We start from the raw sequence: 19,486 nt of genomic DNA, 5'->3' as shown, positions 1-19,486 counted from the left end.
GTTGTTAAGCCAGTCTTTTTAAATTAAATTGAAAAGGCACAGCTGTTGCGAACAAAGGCCACAACTTTGTTACACGATAGTCTAGAAAATTGTTTTAGAATCTCCCTTAAGGTACCCTGTAAGGAGATCCATTCGCCTCAGTTTCTTGGAATGGAAGGTGGAAGAGCGCAGTGATTTTTAATATTTTGAGCTAGAATCGGTCCTTGGCGTTTTTTATTGTTTGCATGATGGGGTTTCTGATTTTTTTGACTTAAAAACAAACCACCAAGCAGTGTGTTTTGACTAGTAGTTGATGAATGTTATCAAAAGCAGTTGAGACATCCGAAGTCATCAAATAAAGTGATACTCTAACTTTTCATTTGAATTTGTAGAAATGTTTCCTAATTTTAAACATGATTTGGAAAAATCTGAGTTGAAAAAGCAAGAAAATTCTTTTTTTTTTCCTCTCAGGGTAAATAAAGAAAAATGGCATAGATCAATATTTTAAATTCTGATGAGAGGGTTCATTTTTGTTGTTATATATATACCTCCTGAATGTAACTATTTTAAAACTGGACTTTAATAACAATTATTTTCTCGATCACAATGCATAAGTTTATTATTTTAGGCAAATTAAACTTGTTAGTTTTTCATTTAAGGGCATTGTGCTGCTGCTAGGTTATGACAAAATATAATCCAAATCTTCAGTGCATTTAGCCAGAAATGGTCACCTTCCACCCACTCCTAATCATCTGCTTTAATTAACTTTGGTGAATAAAATAAATCATTAGAGAAGACTTGTCACGCAGTTCACTTATAATCATGTATTTGTGTTAACAATCTTATTGCAAACAAAAAGACCTTTGATTAAAAGATACAGTCTTGTAGGAGCATTTCATAGGAAAAGAGAATGGTTAAATAATCATTGTTAAACTAGATACCAGAAAGAAAAGAATTTGGGTGTTAGAAGTTTCTTAACTGATAACAATTGGCTTGGTGAGTGGCTGGTTTTCCAGGGTAAGGCTTAATTCCTCTGATGTTTATTGAAAATTGCTTAGGGATTGTTTTTTAGGAATGCTCATTTTTTTCCCAAGAGGGAGTTGTGAATTGCACCCTCCAAAAAGTTCTCTCCCCAGCCAGGTTTGGGACAGGTTTTTGGTTTTAAAATCATCCTTACATTTTCTGTAGCTACAAATGTAATCCAAAATTTTCAGAACAATTGAGTGCTTTTAGAAACTGCACTTGTTACAGAAGGGTCATTTAGGACTGCTTGAACGCTCTAGATACCAAGCACTTTTTCAAGTGTCCTGTTTAAATGTTGTTTTGAACAAAAATAAGAAAATAGAAATCATAAGAGTTCTGTCACCTCTTCTACCTTTTCTCATCTCCCACCACACTCTCACCAAAGTTTGGATGTTCAGGATATGATATTGACTATGTCTTGGTACCCTTTTTCACTGGAATAGGTTTGGATTTAATGGTGATATCAGTGAAGAACATGGGCCTGTCACAATTTCTGTGACTCAGCCTGCTTTTTTACTTTTAGGCAATTGAGCTATTTTAGAGTTACTTCACATTTTATTGTTTCATGTAAAACATACAGCATGTGAAAACAATGTAAAAAGCTTTTTTAAAAAATTATTGAGTGCTGTGTCTATTTAAAAACTATGAAGAATACTGTAATAGGGAACAGTAGAATGCTATTTTTTTGAGGAAAAAAATTAAAGTGAATGTCTGTTTAGTTATTTAAATTGCATATTAATCCAATTCAATTAAAATTGTACCACTCTGAGTCATTATTTCTGTCACTTTGTTTTATGTTCTGAGTACTATGCTCTATGGTAGATACTGGTTCTTCAATGTCAGTAGAACAGATATAAGCTATCAGAACTGCTAACTTGTGATAGCAGTGTCTATCTTCATATTAATATCAGCTTCAATGTAATTTTATTGATGTTATTTAAAATGCATTCTTCTCTTTTCCCCATGTATCACTTATTCAGGTTAAGATAGAATTATAGTGGCAAAGGTAGAGAGAACATTGAAGAACACTACCAAAAACAAAAAAATGTGTTGGGGCATACTTGGTATCTTGCATCTTTCCCTCTGACTCCCCCCACTCCCCCCCCCCCCCAGTGTGTATGGACACATGTACACAAAGAGAGGGAGAGAAAAATAAAATATTATAAACTTAAAGTTTACGGAAAACCGCCGCTTCTTAGCCTGGGTCGCTTCAAGCAGCTCGCGCCGCTTCTTGCTCTTTCGGCCCTGACCAGCGGGACAAAAGACACATACTCTTCAGAAGTTCATGAAGCAGCTTCCGCTTTATTCAGATAACACCTTCAATATATAAGCAGTCTCATGCATAAGCAATTGTAACCAGATATGTCCATCCAATCCTGTTAAAGGTCAAGCGATCACTTGCTCAAGCATACTTGTAAAGTATATCTGTCCATGCGCTAGGCGGCTGAACTGATTATCATACAGCCAATTGTAAACGTTTTCTGCCTTTCTCCAGCATAATCAGGACGCCGTTTTCTGTCTGCCAGTTGCCATCTTTAGATGCGCGTGGCGTAACCCTGGGCCCCGGGTCTCACCCGCCACAAAAGTTCCTAACTTCTGTCATATTGTGTGTATACAAATGTGTATGTATGTTAAAGCAGCAACCTTCAAATCAGGTAACACATTTCTTTCTTAACCTTCATGTAACCTTAAGGTACAAGAAGGCTTTCCAGGAGGTTAATGGGTAGAATTTAACAGTATTAATTCTAAGTTGTTAACTTGCATGTTTTTGTCTCTGAAATTCATCTGCCTTAGAGTGTGCTAGACACCTTTCTGTGTTCCTCTCATTATACAAATAAAGCAATGCCTTTAATCTGACCTAAATCTTGATAGTGGCGAATAGAGAGGGAATAATTCTTAATGACTGGGTAGTTATTGTTTTGTAAAACTGGTGATTCCACTTGCTTTCAGAAACATACCATAGGGACCAGATTAAGCTATCGGCTAATCATTAAAACTAATTTTTGATGGCATACCCCCATATGATTTTGGATATATAACAGAAGTTTAAAAAAATAATTGCTGTAACCAGAAACCCTAATATTTGGAATGGAGGAATATAAAATGTAAGAGTATGATTAACCTGAACCTTGTGTATTTCCAGCAATATATGATATTCATCTCTGGGTGCATGGCTTAATGGAGGGGATAAGGGGCAGGAGGAGATAAGGGGCAGGAGGGTCAAAATCTAGTTCTCCATGACATTGTTGATATTTATAATGATTATAATTTGTGATATGTTTACTCTTTGATCTATAGTGTTCAGTAATGGTAACAATACTAAAGAGAATTTTTAGAATATATGTTCTTAGAAATTTGAAAATTTACTTTTTTTGCCTTTCCTTGAGATTTAAAATTTTTTTATTCTAATTAGTTATACATGACAGTAGAATGCATTTATGCATTTGATAAATCATACATAAATGGAGTACAATTTCTCATTTTTCTGATTGTACATATTGTAGGATCACACCAGTCATGCATTCATATATGTACATGATGTAATAATGTCTGTTTCACTCTACTAGCCTTCCTACTCCCTTACCCCTTCCCATCCTTTCACTCCCCTCTACCTAATCTAAAGTAACTCTGTTCCTCCCTAGTACCCTCTCCTTTAATGTAGGGAAACGTGATAGGATGATTAAAGTACTTTAAAATACTAAAATATGTTACATCGGTATAAGCTTATGTGGGAAGTGAGATGAAAATATAATTTCAAGTAGAAAAGGAATAAGTTCTTAAATGTTAAAAGATCTTTTTATGTACTTTTCAAAAAGATGTTGGTAGAATTATTTTTTTTTTTTCTATTTACAAAAGAGAGATGTATACTTACCTCTAGCACCTAGTTTTGTACAGGGCATAAAATCTGTGCTTTATTGATAACTTTTTGATTTGAAATACTTTTGTAGTCAACAGGAATTAGTTTCTGAAAGAGCTTTTTTTTTTTTCCCAAAACATGAATGTCATAATTGTATGCACAGTATATAAATGGAGTAATTTGCAGACAGAAACATGTTAGTGAAGAAAAAGTAATGGTCCTTCAAAAGTCTTTGGTATGAAAAGCAAGGAGAAGTAATACAGAAACAACAACAGGAGAACAGCAACGGAAAGTTCAATATTCAACATGCAATAGAAGGAATGTGAACCACTAGCTTATAGGATAAACAGAAACCAAATCAAAATAGCTTAAAGACTTAAGCTATGTTAATTTTATCTTAAAAGTAAGATGAAAAACTAAAACTCAGTAAAAGCTTTGTAACGTTGTTTTTGCCAAAGATCTCTTAGATATAACATCCAAAGTACAGGCCCCAAATCCCCCAAAACCCAAAAAAGCAAAAAATGAGCAAGTATGACTTTTTCAAACTACAGTGTAGCCAGCTAGCGAAGGAAACAATCCACAGTGAAAAGGCAGCCTATGGAATAGAAGAAAATATATGCAAACCATACATCTGATAAGGACTTAACATACAAAACATACAAGGAATTTGTACAACTCAATATCAAAGCACCCAAGTTACCTGATTAAAAAACAGGCAAGGGACTTGAGTTTACATTTCTCTAAAGAAGACATTGAAATGGTCAATGGTTTTATGAAAACAAGCTTAGCATCAGTAATTATCAGGGAAATGGAATTCAAATTCAATAGCTCAAAGAGATGTTACTTCATACCTTATTAGGATGGCCACTATCCAAAAAATCTTCAAGTAATTTATGTTGGCAAGAATGTGGGCAAATTGGCATCCTTGTGGGCTTTTGGCGGGAATGTAAGATGTCACAGCTGCTATGGGAAACAGTATAGAGTTTCCTCAAAAAATTGAAAGAATTACCATATGATCCAGCAATTCTACTTCAGGGTATGTTTTCAGAAGAATTAAAAACAAGATGCAGAAGAGGTGTTAACACTCCTGTGTTCATTGCAGCAGTATTCATTAGATAGATGGAAATAACCTAACTCTCCATTATCAGATGAATAAAGTGTGGTATATACATACAGAAGAATATTATTCAGTCTTAAGATAAAAACCATATTATGCAACAACATGGATGAAACTAGAAAATACTAGGCTACATTATATAAACCAAATACCGAAAGACAAATACCGCATGATTTATTTCACTTACTTGATATGTAAGTAGTCAGTGCCATAGTAGCAGAAAGTAGAATGGTGGTTGCCTGAACGGGGGTTGTGGGAAATAGAGTTGCTGTTCAGTAGATAGAGTTTCAGTAGTGATAAAAGATGACTTTTTCAGTCAAGATGGAAAAGTTCTAGAGATCTGTTTAATGATGTGCATATAACAATTTTGTATTGAAAAGTTTTAAGAGTGTAGATTTCATGTTATTCATTTTTAAAAAGGCATCAAATAGTAATTTAAAAAAGTGAAATGGACTTTGCAAAGTGGGAAAAATTACTGGGAACATGTAGAAACAGTAAAAAACAAATACCTGATAATCAGGATATGTAAAATTTAAATTATTAAAAGGATAAAAGACAACCAGATAGAAAAGTGGGCAAGAGATTTGAGCAACTATTTTAGCAAACAATTTTCTAGAGACCAAGAAAAATTGCTCAGGTTTTTTTTTTTTTCCTTATAGTAGAACCAGGCTTAATCTTATTCTTAGTAGTTTGTTCTACACCTTGAGTGAACATATTAGCCCCAGTTCTAATTTCCTATGTTCTCATGCTTTGACATTCTGATGCTTTGCTAAGCCTAGAACCATTGCCCCTTCCAGTAATAGCCAATATCTAGAGATGGAAAATAACTGGCCTAGGAGTGTACTTTTCAAATGGAAATTAACCAGTCAGGAGGCCACACTTCTAACCACCTTTTGCATACTCTCACCCTCCTTGCCACTATCCACTTGTACTAATGAACTACAGGCCAGGTAACACAAAAAACTCAAAATAGCCTCTATGTCTCATACCTTCCTGAAATTACTCAAACTACTTAGTTTTAAACCTGCTTTAACTTTTTAAGCAGGGAACCATAATATTAAATGAATTATAGCCTAAAGTAGATTCTTGTATACTAGAGCAAAATAATTTCTTTATAAAATATAAGAGTTTTAGAAGTTTTCACATCCAATTTTGAAAAGAGAATAAGCAAATCATGAAACTTTGGTAACAGCCCAAGTTATCTCAAGATATGATGTTAACTCATTAGGGAATGATGTAGATCTTTATTAAACTTTTGGACTGGGGTAGTAGCTCAGTCATAAGCGCTTGCTTAGTATAATGCTCTAGCACCAAAAAAAAAAAAAAAAAATTGACAAAACCACAATGTATACAGTGCTATTACATTTGAAGTACATTCTTCTAATATCTATAATTCCTTACAATCTTTTCTGTAACTTATTTTTTAAATATTTTAAAATTTGGACTTTTTGTAATTTTAATATGCACATGATATGATTCAATTACTTTTTTAAAAAAGGGAATTCTAATGAAAAGTGAATAATTCCTTATCCCGTGGCACACTTCAGGACTTAAAAGCAACCATTTTTTAAAAACTCATTTTAGGGCTGGGGTTGTGGCTCAGTGGTAGAGCACTTGCGTTGCATGCATGAGGCACTGGGTTGGATCCTCAGCACCACATACAAATAATTAAAAAAAAAAAAAAAAGGTATTGTGTTACAACTAAAAATTAAAAAAAAAAAAAAACTGTCATTTTAGTTCTGCCTGTAGTTACCATAATGCATGACCTTATACTTTACTTTTTAATTTATCAACTTATGGCAATATTTATTCTATACTATGAATGATGAAATTATAGCTTAACTTTTTGTATTTACATTTTTCCTGTGTGAATCTATTTTTTTTAGCTTATATTAATTCACACATATATTGTTTCTTACAAATCCAACTGGTCTGCTTAGATAACTTTTTCTTAAAAATCCAATCTTGTAAACTCTGACTCAAAAACGATTCTAGTGTCAAGATCATGTATACCAATAACTGCTCAAAATCATGCCACATTTTAGTGCATATTTGGATGATAACTTTGATGTGCATGATTTTTGTCTTACCTGAAGTTTTGCCTTTAATTTTTTCTTGCTTAATGAGGAAATATTTCTTCTTTATCATATTGTATGTTGTTTCATTTTTTTCCTAATGTTTATTGATCTAATGAATATTAGATCAATATTTTTCAATATTTTTCATTTTTCTAAATTTTTCAATATTTTTCTATGACCAGAAGAATGACTTACTCCTAGTAGCTGATAAAAATTTCTGTGTGTCTTGATCTAATGAAATACATTCTACTTTTTAAAATCTCTTTTTTTAAGAACCTTCTTTTCAAAACCTCATTAATTTGAACCATTTGCTTTCTTTACTTTTGCTTAGTTGTCATGCTGGAATTTTTTAAAGTTATATGTGTTGTGAACTCCTTGAAAGCATGAATCTTGTCTTTCTAATTAATGCCCTGTGCCTAAATTTTTCAATATTTTTCTATGACCAAAAGAATGACTTACTCCTAGTAGCTGATAAAAATTTCTTTGTGTCTTCAAAGGGGAACCCAAATGGAAGTTTTGTACTCTCATGTGGCTCTGTTTACTTGCTTTATTTCTCTTTGGTTGAGTCACCTGAAAGCCAGAGGTGTCATTTGTTTTATTGCATCAAGGTAGAAATAAACAGCCTTTGAATTTCCCCAGTTTGCTCAATTTGTTTTTAGTTTATTCAAAGAGGGTGTTCTCCTTTCCTGTCTTGTTAAGAAACCCTGGATTCCACATTGGCACATTTGTTTCATAAACGACTTCCAAAAATCTCATATTCATTTCTGGCTTTTCATTTTGAGCCTTCAGTGGTTAAAATTCCAACTCCAGAGCCTCACATGCTGTTTTTTGCAGGGAAGATTGCTGTCCATCTTCATTGTGGACTTCTCTATAGTATATCTATGTTGAAGCTTCCTGGGCACTATTTCATTTGGCAAGACATTCCCCCCCAGTTTCTCTCCAAATATAGTTGAAATCCTTTGTTCACTGATGACTTCCTAAACCCTTCTTTTGTCCCCTCTGTAGCCTGTGTATTTTCTTTTTATGTTTTAACTAATTTAAATGGAAAAAATACAAATAAATTAGTGTATCATCTTCAACAGAACTTGACCATTTGCTTTCTTTAATAATATATTTTCACATTATCATTAAATATCTTTGTTAAGCATAGGTATGATTCAATTTTGAGGCTGAGATTATATTTTTATGTACTTCTCAATTATGTAAATAGTTCTAATGAAGTTCAAAGTGAAAATAATACTATTTTTTCCAGTTTGGCATCACTAGATGATTTTTCTTGTTTCTTTTTTTTTTTTTTTTTTTTTTTGGTGCTTTATTTGTGATTGGCTTAGAGGCCTTAGTTTGTTTCTTTCCAGGGAAAAATTCTGAATTTTTATTATTCTTAGCTTGTCACGTTTATGAGTTGAAATGTTTTACACTAAGGAAGTATGCTTTCAGTTTTGCATTATGCAATTTTAAATTACTTTCATTTTCACATTCTCATTTTTAAACTTTTCAGTGATAGATTCCTTTTGTTTGTGTAGTTACTTATTAGAATCACGCATAGGAAAGTCATCACTGAATTATTAGGGTTATGACATTTATTTTTAAAATAAAAATAAATGCCAATATAAATCATTTCGAATGGCAAGTTGAAATTTTCTAATTAGATTGAGATTTGGTTTTGTGTCTTATAGTTTAAAAAAAATGGTTGAAGATTATTCTTCCCTAGCATTAATAGAATTAAATTTTACCTTTAACCATATCAGTTATATGACTTCTATGACAATGTAGCCTAGATGAAAGTCAGTTGAGAATGGGCATGTGAAGGTGAAAGTAAGTGGTTTGAAATTCATACTTTTTGTTTAATCTCCTCACACAGTTCGTTTCCAGTGAAAGCACAATTTTATCTGATAGACTGTCTTAAGAACTTAATTTTAATTATCCTTCTTGAATCTGTTTTATTCTTTCATACTCAATGTACTGAATAAACTGGGATATTGTTAGCTATCTAATATAGTCCTAAAGAATATAAATTGATTAATAAGATTTGAAGTTGGTATTTAACACAATATAACAAAATACTATTATTTTATTTTATTACTTATTTTTTCCTTGAAATAATTTAAAGCAGTATAATATAGTTGTTGCAAAGATACCAGCCTTTAAATATGCCGTTAAGTTTTCTCTTTCAGTCTGCTTTGATTTCTGACTTTGGATAAAATCCATCAGTTATCTTCATTATTAAATAATAAAAAAAGAAAAAAGTATTTATTATGCATCTTGGAACTGTGCTGGAAGTGTCCAACAGTATCTGCATAAACTACTCCTGGAATTATAAGATAAATTACAGATTTGCACAGATAATAATAGGCTCTTAATAAATTTTTGTTGAATCATTAAGTATAATCTAAAGTTGGCATATATCCACAGATTTTTAAATGAATAAACAGTGACTTAAATTTACATCATAGATAAGATTAAGGAGAAATGAATTTTAAAGATTAAAAACAAAGTAAATAATTATTTTTAAGCTGAGCACTTGATAAAAATCATGTAAGAAGATAATTAAAAGTCTTCTCATTCTGCATTGGTTTTTACATAATTTTTTTTTTCTAACTACAAATATAGCTCACTTAAAAGCATTCTAGAAAAGGAATCAAACATTTGTTATTTAATATCTTTGATGTTCCAGGCACTGAAATGGGTTTTTTTCATATATTGTTTCATCATTAAAACAATCCTATGAATTATTACCTTTAGCATGTTTAGATGATAAAATGATTTTTAGATAATTTAACTGACTTGCCTTCATTTTAAAATCTCATAGGGAATGAAGCAAGAATTTAAATTCAGACCTGGGGAAGATATTCAGTTGATATGCATAGCCTCACTGATTTAAATATTTTGAATATCAGCACTGCCTAGACCAGTATAACTCCAAAGTTTATTTTTTTCCCATTATTTCATGCCTTATACATGTTTGTTCAGTGCTTTACTCTGGCCAGAACTCTTCTGTATACCTGGAATACAGTGGTTATCAAGCTATGAACTTTGTCATAAGTAGATTTTTCCCATAGTAAAATTTTAAGAAAAAGAAAAAATTGACCATTTGTTTTTCAAATAACAAGTAAAAACGTTTCTTAGAAAGTAGCTTTATATTTTGGGGGAGAAAGGGAAAATAAACTGCAATGTGTTGATTGCAGGCCATAATTATTAAATCAAGTTTTTTTTTTTTTTTTTTTTTAATCTGGGCCTGTCCTCTACCATCCAACCTAAATGTAAGTTGTGACTGCAAAACTTTTTCCAACTTGTTACTTCATTTGTATTTTCTCCCCATTCACATAAACAAAGAATACTACTCGGAAGATTTATTTAAAATTAATTTATTCAATTTCTTGTTTTATAATTACTCTTTAGCAGGTTCCATTTAGGATTCCATTCCCAGGATTAATCTGGCATTGCTCTTGTCAGATCATCAGTGTTTTCCATTTTGAATTCTAATGATCCTTTCCAATTTACCTGTCCTTGTTACTAAAATCCTAAGTACCATCTAACATAATTAACCTCTCCATCTTTCTGGGAACATACATGTCCCTATCTTTGACTTGAATATTTATGCTTGAAATTTAGTTGTTTAACTTACCTCAATGCATCTCTTTTCTTTTTTCTCTATATACAATAATACATCAGAGAATTCTGCCTATTCGATCTCTAAAACACATGCAGAATCAGTCCACTTTTTTTCAGAACCCTATTTCCATCCAATGTATAATCTCTTGCCTCAAATCTATCATCTATACAACAAGGTGATCTATTTTTTAAATAAATGTTTTGTTGACCTATACCATTTTGTATATATAAAAAGTGCAAAAATGTAATAAGTTCATATCTTATCACAGTGAACATACTTATTTAATCATCTTTCAGGATAAAGCCAAAGCTCTTTTCCTCACTTCCTACTTTTCAGTTTCCAAGGCCCTAGAAGAACATTGCTAGCCTTACAGAAGCTCCTTCATGCCCCCTCTCAATTTCTTATACTCCTTATGCTGCTGTTCTGACTTTTAGCATCCAAAACATGTTTCACAAGTTTTTAAACTATATAAATGGAAAATTTTGTACTTTTAGCATATAACAAAGTTATATAAAGCTTCATTTAACTCATTACTTTGTATTCTTTTATATCTGACTTCTTTCCCGCAATATAATGTTTCTGAGAAACATCTAAGTTATGTGTAGTAGTTTGTTCATTTTTATTGCTATTTCACTTTTTAAATATACTATACTTTGTTTTTTTGTTCTATCATTTATAAATATTTGAGTTATTTCCAGTTTTTGACTATGCATGTTCTTATACCTATCTCTGGATATACGTAGGTATTATACAGAGATATTTATGTCAGTATACATCTAGAGGCAAGCATCTTCAAATTTGGTAGAAAATGAAAGGCAATTTTGCCAGATATTTTACTAATTGACTGTTCAACGTGCTATATATGAAATTCAATTTTTTAAAATCCCTGTCAACACCAGGCATTGTCAATCTTTAATATTTGCTTAGCTGGTGAGTGTATAGTGATATCTTTGTAGCTTTATGCATTTCCTTAAGTGTGAGTACTTTTTCATATTTATTGGTCATTCATATCTCCTCATTTTCTAAATACCTGTTCAAGTCTCTTGGCTTTTTTTTTTTTTAATTACCCAAATTGAGGTCTCTGATTTTTTTTTTTTTTAACTGATTTTCTGTAGGTTGGAAATCATTAAGGTAGAAAATCCTCCCTTATTCCTATTACCCTGGTCTCATATTTGTCCTTTAAATAGGCCAAAATGTTCCCCTTTTCAAATATATTTTCAAATATTGCAGACACATCTACTCTTTGGCTTTCACCCTCGTTTCCCTCTGGAAAAACCACTTCCATTGTTGAGCTGTCATTACCCTTTGCTCCAAGCATGGGTATGTGACCTATGCCTAAAAATTGTCACATACTATTTATTGACTGTAGTCATTGTTACTGGATTGGGCATAAGTCACTTTGGAGCCAGTGTGATAAAAGTGAGACATGTGGAGAAGAGGTATTGCTTTTACATAATGGACTTTCTCTTGTTGCCACCAACTTTTATATCACCATATAGGATAAAGGCATTCAAAATTGGATCCAAGGCAGAATAGGGAAACTAAGAGAAAACAAATCCATTTGAAATCATTTGTTTTTGAATTTAGCTGTGCCTATGTCAGCCATACCACCCACTTTTGATACATGTTCCCAAAGGTTTTTTTTTTTATTTTAATTTAAAATTTAAAACCCTTCTAGTGTATTTAAACCTGTTTGAATTGTCTGATAATTGCAACAAAGTGAATAAGAGCTGATAAAATTTAGTTGTATTGGTAAATATTTAAAATATTGTTTTTGCCCATATAAGCGTATTTGAATATACAAAATCAACACATTTCACTAATACATTAATTAGTTTGTATATTAAAATGTCCGTTTTCAACTTAAAATACATTCTTATAATAAGTGTCCAGAACCCATGGTGTACCATTTTAACAACTTTTTCAGTTCATTTTTCTAGTTCATTTGCTCATAAGATTATTCAGTGCCTGGAAATGTAAGAAGGTGGGCTCTTTTAAATTTTTTCTTCCATGATATATTCCAAACTCTTAAGAGAGTGCTTTGGTAGAAAATTTTTGTGCTGCTGTGTTGTTCTGGAATTCAACACTTTTAGTCATAACAAAGTAGAAGCTGGGAGCCTTTTTCGTGCTTCACATTCTTGCCATAGAATTTGAAATACATGTGATACTGTGCCACTTTATTTTTTTAAAGTTAGTTTTTTGAACATGGAGATCATTCAGCTCTTACAGAATAATACTTTAACATGTTCTTTATTTTATGTATTTATTTTTATGTGGTGCTGAGGATTGAACCCCATGCCTCACATGTGCTAGGTAAGTGCTCTACCACTGAGGCACAACCCCAACCCTACAGAAATAATCTTTCGAATAAATTTAAGTGTAAATAACTGATTATGATTGTTTATAGTTATGAGGATAATGTCAGTTGAATCATATTTGAAGTTACTTAAATCAGGATATATTTGAAAATTTCATATTTTCTATTTATAGTTCATGTTCATTTTTGTATTTCTTTTAATATATATATTTTTCCAAATCTTATAAATATATTAAGGTTTCTTATTCTAAAAATACAATAGCTACAATGTGTAGTATTTAAAGACTTAGCAATATCAAATAGCAAAAGTGTTAGTAAAGTTTATTTTGCTATAACTTTTTATCAACAAAAGCTGTTCTAAAATTTATTTCTTTAATGGCAAGTTGAGATAATCATATAACATACTTGACAGATTTATTTGGATGGGAAGAGAAGGCTCTTATGTAGCTTGTAATTATGAGGCATTGTACATAGTATTAGAAAATGTAGCACAGCAAATATAATAAAAGGAAGATAAACAGTTCTTTCTTTACCATGAGTGGCTTAAATTTGCAAACAGCAAATTGTGATATATATTAATATTAAACATAGTCTTTGAGATAAGCTCAAATGAGAAGTGCATGAGTGAAAGAAAGAACGAGAGTGAGATTAATTCTGGATGAAAATGTTAATGGAATTCATGGAAGTTATTCATTGTTGAGATGAGGCAAAGGAGGGGAGGTTGCTTTCAGGAGAGGAAAGGTACAGATAATTGTCTAAGTGAGTGGGAAAGTAAACTTAAAGTGAACTGTGGTAGAATTATGGAGAAGTATTGAGTGTCAAGGTTTGTGACTATGAATTTAAAATCAGACCAATGTACCAGATAGCAAAATTAGACAAAGACATCAAAACCCTCAACAAAATACTAGTAAACTGAATCCAGCACCATATAAATACACTTACACATCAGGAGCAAGGAGATTTATCCCAGGAATTAAAGGTTAGTATAACATTTAAAAATCAAGTAATGTGGTGTATTGTATCAATAAGCAGCAAAACTCATGGGGTTGGCGGTACAGTTCATGGTAGCGCTCATGCTTAGCATGTACAAGGTTCTGTGTTTTATTTACACACTGCACACACACAGACACACACCAAGATAAATAAATAAATTAATAAAATAAAAACTGCATGATAATATTTGATAGATGCCAAAAAACCCTTGACAAAAATTGTAATATCATAAATACACTGAAAAAACTAGGAATAGAAGTGAAATTTTTCAACCTGCAAGAGCATCTACAAAAGCACTACAGTTAACATCATATTTGGTGGTGAAAGAATTGAGAACATTTTCCTAAAATTGAGAACAAGAATGTCCACTCCCCAGTGGAAGGATTCATCACTGATGTATAGGAATGCATTTGATTTATGGGTGTTGATTTTTTTATCCTCCTACTTTGCTGAATTCATTTATTAGTTCTAGAAGTTTTCTGGTGGAATTTTTTGTATCTTCTGAATAAGCATGTCATGAAATTTATTTGGAAAAATAAGAGGCCCAAAATAACCAAAGCAATCCTGAGCAAGAAAAGTGAAGGAAGAAGCATCACAGTACCAGACCTTAAACTATACTACAGAGCCATAGTAATAAAATGTCATGGTATTGGCACCAAAATAGACACATAGACCCATGGTACAGAATAGAAGACGCAGAAACAAACCCACACAAATACACTTATGTCATACTAGAAAAAAGGGCCAAAAACATTCATTGGAGAAAGGATAATCTCTTCAACAAAACTGGAAATTCATATGTAACAAAATGAAAATAAACTCTATCTTTCACCCTGCACAAAAATCAACTCAAACTGGATCAAAAACTTAGGTACTAGAACAGAGACCCAGAGGCTAATAGAAGAAAAAGTAGGCTAAAATCTTCATCATGTTGACTTAGGAACTGACTTCCTTAACAAGACTCCTAAGCATAAGAAGTAAAATCAAGAATCAGTAAATGGGATGGATTCAAACTAAAAAGCTGCTTCTCAGCAAAGGAAACAATAACATGAAGGGGAGCATACACAGTGGGAAAAAATCTTCGCCACATGCACCTCAAATAGAGCATTCATCTCCAGGATACATAAAGAACTCAAAAAACTTAATACCAAAACAACCAAAAAACCAATAAATAAATGGGCAAAGGAACTGAACAGACACTTCACAGAAGAAATAAAATTGATCAACAAATATATGAAAAAATGTTCAGCATCTCTAGCATTTGGAGAAATGCAAATCAAAACTACACCGAGATTCCATATCATTCCAGTCAGAATGACAATCATCAAGAATACAAGTGACAATAAACATTGGCAAGGATGTGGGGAAAATGGTACACTCATATATTGCTGGCAGAACTGCAAATTGGTGCAGCCACTCTGGAAAGCAGTGAGGAGATCCATAGAAAACATGGAATGGACCCACCTTTTGACCCAGTTATCCCACTCCTCGGTTTATACCCCAAGGACTTAAAATCAGCATACTACAGTGACACAGCCACATCAATGTTTATAGCAGCTCAGTTCACAGTATTTAAGCTATGGAACCAACCTAGGTGCTCTTCAACAGATGAGTGGATAAAGAAACTGTGGTATATATACACAATGGAATATTGCTCAGTCTTAAAGAAGAATGAAATCATGGCATTTGCCAATAAATGGATGAAGCTGGAAAATATGTTAAACAAAATAAGCCAGTCCCCCAAAAAACCAAAGACTGAATGTTCTCTCTGATATGTGAATGCTAACTTACAATAAGGCAGGGGTGGGGCTAGGGAAAAATAGAGGTACTTTGGATTAGGCAGAGGGGAGTAAGGGAGGGGAGGGAGCATGAGGGTAGGAAGAACAGTAGAATGAATCAGATATTAATAATCTGTGTACATATATGGCTACATGACTGGTGTGATCCTACATCATGTACAGCCAAAAGAATAAGAAGTTATACTCCATTTATGTATCATGTGTCAGAATGTAATCTACTGTCAAATATAATTAATTAGAACAAATTAAAAACAAAAAAATTTACTCAAGAAGTGCAAAATTTATATTCTAAAAATTATAAGAAATTTTTGAAAGAAAAAAATAAACGGAAACATATCTTATGTTCATGGATTAAATAATATTCTTAGTATTCCCTAAAGTGATCTGTAGATGGAATGCAATTTCTGTCAAACGTCCAGTTGGATTTTGATGCCAAGTTTCCTATGGAAACTCAAGGGATCCAAAATAGCTAAAAACACTCTTGAAAAATAATAACATTGGAGGATTCACACTTCCCAATTTCAAAACTTACTACAAAGTATAGTAGTTAAGACTGTACTGGCAAAAAATAGAGGAACAGATCAGTGAATTAGAATTGCATGTCCAGAAATAAACCCTTATATTAATAGTCAATTAATTTTCAATAAGGGAGCCAAAACAACTCAATGGAATAAAGAATAATGGTACTTGAAGAGCTGAATAGCCATATGTAAAAGAATCAAGTTAAATGTCTTCCTTACACCATTTAGAAAGATTAATTCAGAATGAATTATTGACCTAAATGTAAGAGCTAAATCTATAGATGTCTTAAAAGAAAATATTAGAGTAAATTTTTATCACTGTGGGTTAGACAGAGCCTTCTTAGATATGACATCAAAATCATAAATGACAATAGACAAATTGAGCTTATCAAAATTAAGATATTTTATGCTTCAAAGGGCACCTCCAAGAACATGAATAATAAAGCTGGGTGCAGTGGCACATACTTCAAATCCCAGCATTTGGACCGAGGTGGGAGAATCATTTGCTCAGGAGTTTGAGACCAACCTGGGCAACAGAACAAGACCCCATTTAAAATAAAAAAGATAATTCAGATGGGAGAAAATATTTTCAAATCATGTATCTGATAATGAACTTAGATCTTGCACATATAGCTGTATTTCCAAATCACAAGCTGAAGCTGAATAAAGATACTTCCTTAGTCAGTTTAGACTGCAATAGCAAATTATCATATACTAAGTAGTTTAAGGAACAGATATTTATTTTTTACAGTTCTGGAAACTACAAAGTACAAGATCAAGATGACAGCAGATCCCATATCTGGTGAGGGGCTGTTTCCTCTTTTTCAGACTGCTGTCATATCTATTCTCAGATGATGGAGAGCAGAGGGAGAAGAGCTTGCTCTCTGCTCTTTTTTTTTTTTTTTTTTTTTTTTTGTAAGCTTGCTAATCTCATCAGAAGATCTGTATGGTAAACACCTAATTAGCTCCCCAAGGTTCCTGTGTCCCAAAATAATCACACTGGGGATTAGGATTTAGACCTGTGCATGGGACGCTGGTGCTGAGGGGGATGGTGGTCCATAGCAGATACCATTGAAATAATAATAAAGTGTGCCATTATTTCATCTACCACTAAAAAAGAAGTGTTAAACTATGACACAACACTTTAATTTATAGAATTTTTAGTTACTTAAGTTCTTTTGAACTAATTTAGATACACTTATTACAGCTCACTTTTTGAATACATTATAAAGAATATATGAGTATAATAAATTGGGAAAATAATTCTTTGTATGTCTTTGAGTAACAATAAATGTTGGCAGAGATGTGGGGGCAAAGGTACACTCATATATTGCTGGTGGGACTACAAATTGGTACAGCCACTCTGGAAAGCAGTATGGAGTTTTCCTAAGAAAACTGGAAATGGAACCACCTTTTGGCCCAGTTTGACCCTCTCCTAGTTTATACCCAAAGTACTTAAAATCAGCATAACAGTGATACAGCCACATCAATGTTCATAGCAGCTCAATTCAAAATACCTAAACTATAGAACCAACCTAGGTGCCCTTCAACAGATGAACAAATAAAGAAACTGATACATATACACAATGGAATATTACTCCACCTTAAAGAATAATGAAATTATGGCATTTGCTGGTAAATGGATGGAACTGGAGAATATCATGCTAAGTGAAAGAAGCCAATCCCAAAAAAACAAAGGCTAAATGTTCTCTCTGATATGCGGTTGCTGACTCACAATAGGCTGGGGGGTCCAGTGGAGGTTCCCAGATTGGACAGGGGGAAATGGGGGAAGGGGGAGGGAAATGGGAAAGAAAGACAGTAGAATGAATTGAACATAACTTTCTTATGCTCATGTATGAATACGTGACCAGTGTAACTCCACATCATGTACAACCACAAGATTGGGAAGTTATACTCCATGTATGTCTGATGTGTCAAAATTCTGTCATGTATAACTAAAAAGAATAAGTGAAAAAAAAAAGTTAAAATACCTTTGATGTTTGGAATTCTCCTAAATCACTTTCGACTCAGAATCTTTGATGTCCATTTTTCCAGGTAATGTTGCTATGGTCTGAATATTTGTGTCCTCCAAAATGTTTGTTACAACCTTAATCCCCAGAGTGATGATATTAGGAAATATGACTTTTGGGAGATTATTGGGTCATGAGGGCATGGTTCTCATGAATGAGATTCATGCCTTTCTTATAGGACCAAAAGAGACCTTCACCTGCCCCCCCCCCCTGCCCCCTCCCGGCCCCCCCCCACCACCACCATCATGTGGAGAACACAGCAAAGATGGTTGTTAATGAGCCAGCCAACAAGCAGGCTTTCTTTATACTGAATCTGCCAATGCTTTGGTCTTGGACATCTTAGTCCCTGATTTGTAAGAAATAAATTTCTGTGGTTTATAAACCTTCAAAATGCTTACTGGTGGTGATTATCTAATCATACCATGAAGGACCAGTCATGTCTCAACAGTTTAATGAGTTTATATGTTATCAATCAAGTTTGTTAATACATAGACAATGATAGCTGTCATAATTTTAACATGCCATAAATTTGAAGACACTTTTTTTGCCCAAATGTTCAACTGTAAAAATTGGTGACATAGAAACTTAGGAAGTAAGATAGCTGATTTTTGTGATATTGTTTGCAATGGCTCCTCTCTGCCTCTAGGGTAATGTCTATTATCTGACATAGTAAATAAGGCTCTTTTTTTTTTCCTTTAAAATTTTTGTTTTTATTCTCATCAAAGTTATCTATGTACTTTTTCTGTGTGTGTGTGTGTGTGTATGGTACTAGGGAATGAACCCAAAAGTGCTCTGCCACTTAACAACATCATCAGCCCTTTTTAATTTTGAGACAGGAAGTTGAAGGAAAACATAAAAGGCTAGGAATGTAAATCTGTGGTGGAACACTTGCCTAGGAAGTGTGATGCCCTGGGTTCAATCCCAAGCACCACAAAAATAAATAGATAATTAAATACAACCATATACTTACATAATCACAGTAAACAACAAATATTGACCAAAAATATTATAACAATATTGGGGAGTTGAGGGAGGATAAGGTATAATAACTGTGAAATAATTAAGAAATAATACTATGAGCATGTTGCTTAGAAATGAGATACATACCTTAAAAAAAAAAAACTAAAAGAGTTTGAGGTAGTTGCTGTTGGGTGAGTGG

General features: G+C 32.8%; 1 protein-coding gene across 2 annotated transcripts in view; it reads left to right on the top strand.

The window, feature by feature from the left end:
* The window catches only part of ZCWPW2 (zinc finger CW-type and PWWP domain containing 2), a 119,482-nt gene that overhangs the window by 1,073 nt on the left and 98,923 nt on the right, over positions 1-19,486 (top strand). The window lies entirely within an intron of this gene.

Source organism: Sciurus vulgaris (genome assembly GCF_902686455.1).
Source record: "Sciurus vulgaris genome assembly, chromosome: 16".
Taxonomy (NCBI): Eukaryota; Metazoa; Chordata; class Mammalia; order Rodentia; family Sciuridae; genus Sciurus; species Sciurus vulgaris.
This window is presented reverse-complemented; position numbering and strand designations above follow the sequence as displayed.